Here is a 5,145-nt window from a genome sequence, read left to right on the forward strand (position 1 = left end):
GTTTTAACGAGGCACATCATCTATTAATGGACATCCAAGGGGGAGTGTTGTAAATATTAGTAATGGGTGTCCATTTAATGTACTTGAAAACCATGAATAATTGGTCACCAAGGAAACTTGGCAACCAAGAATACAGGGTCTCCAAGCTATTATCATGTGCTTGGCCACCATTTTCCTCCTATAAATAGGAGGTCCATTTGTAGAATTAAAAGACAATAAAAATCTCTCTCTCTCTCTCTCTCCCAACTTCTTTGGCTATATCTCTTATGTCGAGTACTTTTAATATTATTTTATAAACTCCTTAGTTTTAGCTTTAAGTTACACAATTTGTAATATCTAAATTAGTTTGTACTTTATATAATTAACTTTTATATATGTTGTATTTATGTAACTTCCCCTAGATAGATTCGGCCCCTTCCTTAGGCTTGACCCATTTATGAAAGTCCAGAATGGTTTTTGTTCGACTGAGCAGCCACGTTAAACTGGATAGCTCAAACTTTGACTTAGTCGAAATTAGGGTATTCAAGAAAATCGAAAAACTGCACCAAACCAACTAGATAAACCGATTCATGTTTCAGTTTGTTTAATTAGGTTTTTAAAACCTTACAAATTGATAATATTTGATTTGCTTTAGCACTGAATGGGAAAAGGATTGACAAAACTAAACTTACTTTTCTACAACTACTTTTATACATATCATAAAAGATTTTAAATTTTGTCATAGTTTTCTATTGGGCTCTGCCTTGAGGATGCCTTGGGGTTTGCAGTCTTTCACCAAACGGTCCAACTTGCTCATTGCTGGGCTTTGGCACATTGTGACTTGTGGCTTTGCCAATCATTTTTTTGCACGGATTATCCTTCTTTTGGGGTGGTCTTTAAATTTTGTCACTCATATTTGTGGTCTTTAAATTTGACCCCTCATATTTGTGGTCTTTAAATTTTGTCCTTCGCTTGAAAAGGTGGGCGAATACCTGAGGTTAAGGTTCGAACTCCCGTGCACATAAAAAAAAAAATAATTGGCGCAAGGCAAGACTGGGGGCGTGTAGAAAACACCTTTTCGCCGTGTGCAATGATCAAGTTATCCGGATCCGCATAACTAAAAGTCTTCCAAATGAACTTTTCCTTAAGGCAAAGTTTAGTTATGATTTAGGTTTAGCTTTTATAAGGCATAACCAAAAGTATGCCCGCAAAGATAAAACTTTTCCTTAAGGATGAGTGATTTGCCTTACATGGGAAACTTTGAGTTATCCCTAAGGAAAGTTCCGCCTTATGGGACATACTTAGTTCGTCTTACGGGGCACACTTTTAGTTAAAGCATAACTAAAAGTATGTCCCGTGCGGAACCGAAGGCATAACTAAAAGTTTGCCAAAAAAGTAAAAAACAAAAATATATGGTCAAGGCAAAGTCCAATACCTAAATAACATGTCGTGTAAAAACTCAAACCCCCACCCTATATGCGAATTTTTTTTTAAATCTTATTTTTATAAGGACCTCATTTAATCGAATAAATATGGGAAAAATAGTTTTAACTAATTTAAACTATTAAGATATTGAGGCAAAATTAAAACACATTTAGAAGGGTAATTCTGCGAATTGCCCTTTGCTAGTTGCATATATGTTATTCCGTACTAGATATACTTCTTCTTTTTTGCGCGGATTGTCCTTCATTTGGGGTGGTCTTTGATTTTTGTCCTTCAAATCCTAATATCTCGAGGTACCGGGGTTCAACAACAATTTAGTAATAAGAAATTTTCGCAAGACGTATATGGATTCGCACCTCAAAACTCTACAGAACGGTTAAGTTGTTATCACTATTTGAGCAATTCTTCTTTTGGGTGGTCTTTAATTTTTGCCCCTCAAATTGCTGGTCTTTAAGTTTTGCTTTTCGCGCTCAAAACTCGATGGTTCCTAGTTTGAAATTGCTAACCATTTTACTTTTTTTAAAAAAAATCACAAGATGAGTTTGACAAATTTCGAGACACTACTTTTCTCTCAATGTCCTCGAGGCATATATTTTTTATTTTTTTTTACTTTTCAAGGCAAACTTTTAGTTATGGTAAGAAAAAGTTACCGCCAAATGGGGCATACTTTTCGTTATGCCTTAACTAAAAGTGTCCCCATAAGACATAAGGACACCAAAGGCGATGAAAAATTTCACAATCATTAATTAAAAGCTTCTGCCTTATAAGGCAAAGTCTATGCCTTAAGGAAAAGTTTGTGGGCATACTTTTGGTTATGCCTTGACTAAAAGTCCTAGAATTTTAAGAATAACTAAACTATACCTTAAGGAAAAGTCTACCTTATTCATTAATCTAAGTAAATAACTTACCTTTAACCAAGTGGCCTTTAATTTAGTGCAAGTGATCAGTTTCTTAAATTATAAGCAACAAGATGGATAAATTAACGAGTTTAAGTTATATATAATGACAATAAAGTCACTTAAATGATAGCTACAGATAGCCCGTCAATAAAAGTGGGATCAGTCATCTAGAAATAAGACATGTTACATAATAACATAAGTTCAAATTCAATAATGGTGTAAATTATTTTTTAATCTTATTAGTACACTCATTGTTCATGATCGTTGTGCAGGCAGTGACTAACGGAAGGTACAAAAGCGTATGGCATCGAGCTATTGTAAACTCGTACAAAAGCAAGGATGTATCAACTTCTCACCTTGTCCGTGTGATAGTGCCGAATCCCCAATTGTTAATTCCCTCCCGAAGATGGATCTCCTTTTCCCCCGGGACTTCACAAATGCCGAGTATTACAAAAAAAAAAAAAAAGGAATTTAGACCAGGAACACTGTTTGGAACTTTTCCAGAATTAAATCTACTAATAGTATTTTAAAGAGTTCAAAAACACATCTCAAGTACCACTTTTTCTTGAGTTTCTTACCTGAATTATCAGGTGTGAGAGTTTCCTACCTAAATTATCACCAACTGGTTTACAATTATTCACTTTTCCTACCTCAACTATCAGGTAAGAAAAGTGAACAACTTATAGTTGAGGTGTGTCTTGTAAACTAATTCGTGATAGTTTATGTAGCAAAGCCTCACTTCGATCCACACATTGTAAGGAAACTTAAAAAAAATGATAATTAAGGAGTGTTTTTTACCCTTATGTCTATTTTAAAACGCACCATTTTCATTTGCACTTTTGCAGAGTTGTCAGCATTTGAAGGACCAAAAATTCTTGGGCATACCAAGCCTATTTCTTGAAATTTTTACCCTTTTTTGTTGTAGTCTGGAGCTATAGTTATGGGTTGGGATTTAGATTAGGAAGTAAAAAACAATTATATCTTCATCGAGCAGCTGATTTACCCAATTACATGAGCCCAATGTCCTGTTTTGCAGGTTAATGGCAAGTACTAATAGCAATTGGCCCCTAGAACTGGACTAGAAAATCTTGCTGGAATAAATAAGAGGAATAAGTTGTAGTGCTTATGGTTTATTTTATTTGCTTCCATGATTTTACTTCCCTCTATGGAAGTTTGTGTGTATCGTGTTAATTATTAAAGACTGAGTGAACTCCTTCATCGGATTGGAGCAATGTATATCATGTTTACTGATCTTAATTTAGTGAGGATATATTCAGAATGTGTTGGAGTTAAGTCTCTCTCTACCTATCTTGCTTCCTTTTGTTATCTCAACTTGGCAATGGTGCAGTAATGCTGCCGTTACTTTGGGGTGGTCTTTAATTTTTAGGGAAAATACGTAAAAAGCACCAACGTATAATCTGATTAATTACGACGCACCCAACTTTGCAAAGCACTCATTACCTCTCCCTTCACCTTAATGGTTACCTTCTAATTAACCATTAAGCATTATTAAGCTTTTAGTTAGGTCGGGATCCGGTATAACTTTAATTTTTCCTTAGGAGTGTATCCGGATCCGCATATATACCGCCCCCGTCTCTGTTTCTATAAAATTATTTTTTTTATTTTATGCGAAAGGGGTTCGAATCCGTAACCTCGCCCATTCGCCTACCTGACGAAGCGCGCAAACTTAAAGACAATAATATGACGGCGGCAAAATTTAAAGACCATTAAATATAAGGCAAAATTTAAAGACCACCCCAAAAGAAGGGTAATCGCGCAAAAAAATGTACAAAATTAGCATGATAAATAATGACATTAAATCAGGAGCATGAAATAGAGTAATAATACGCATGTGTGCCGAAAGACATCAAAAAGTTTCCTCGCAAACTATGCTTATGCCTTATCGCAGGTAGTTTGCTAGGCGTATTTGCTCGCAAAACTCTCCTTAAGCATTGTTTAAGGCGTTTAATTTTGCAAAAAGCATCTATATTCGACATGGGAAAGAGTTTTGTAGCAACCCTGCCTAGCAAATTCTTTTTTAATTTTCGCCTGAATAGGGGTTCGAACCCGAAATCCTGAGATTTTAGGCGAAGGACAAAAATTAAATACTTTCATTTTGATGGGTAAAGATTAACGGAAAATACATAACCCCCCCCCCCCCCAACGTATACTCGGATTAATTATGACGCATCCAACCTTGCGGGCACGCATTCCTCTATAACACGAACCGCGCGATTTAATGGCCCGGGCTATGTTCGATCGGCGGCGCTGTGGCGGCGGTGGTTGCGACGATGCTGACGATAATGCGGCGGTGGTGGGGGTGGTTGAGAAAGAAGAAGAAAGAGAAAAGGAGAAAGAAAGAAGAAAGAGAAAATAATTTGCAATTAGTAGCTCTAACAATTGAAATGTGAAAGAAAGGGAGGGTGGGGGTGGGTGAGAGAATAAAATATAAATTAATTTCTGAAAATTAATATTTATTAAAATATAAAAACTATTTTCTTGTTTTCTTTCATATTAATTTTTTTTTGTACGTCGGACCAAAAAAGATACAAAAAAATAGAAAAAAAATAAGGCCAGGAGGATAATAAAGTAAGCCCATGCGAGGGTGCGTCATTGGTACCATCCGAGTATATGTTGGGGGTTTTTTTATGTATTTTAAATATTAAAGACCACCCAAAAGTAACGGCATTACTGCACTATTGCCGAGTTGAGTTAACAAAGGAAGCAAGATAGGGAAAAGCAGAGAGAACTTAACTAACATTCTGAATATATCATCACTAAATTAAGACAAGTAAACATGATATACATTGTTCCAATCCGATGA

The 5,145-nt window shown here is 35.7% G+C and overlaps 1 protein-coding gene across 1 annotated transcript in view; it reads right to left on the bottom strand.

The window, feature by feature from the left end:
- Positions 1-2,900: 2,900 nt before the first annotated feature.
- LOC132056318 (protein DOWNY MILDEW RESISTANCE 6) overlaps positions 2,901-5,145 on the bottom strand; it is a 14,914-nt gene continuing 12,669 nt past the window's right edge. Inside the window, exon 5 of the transcript XR_009414750.1 lies at positions 2,901-2,928. The gene's annotated coding sequence lies outside the window, so the exon portion shown is untranslated. The remainder of the gene's footprint in view (positions 2,929-5,145) is intronic.

The sequence above is a fragment of the Lycium ferocissimum genome, chromosome 5, assembly GCF_029784015.1.
Source record: "Lycium ferocissimum isolate CSIRO_LF1 chromosome 5, AGI_CSIRO_Lferr_CH_V1, whole genome shotgun sequence".
Taxonomy (NCBI): domain Eukaryota; kingdom Viridiplantae; phylum Streptophyta; class Magnoliopsida; order Solanales; family Solanaceae; genus Lycium; species Lycium ferocissimum.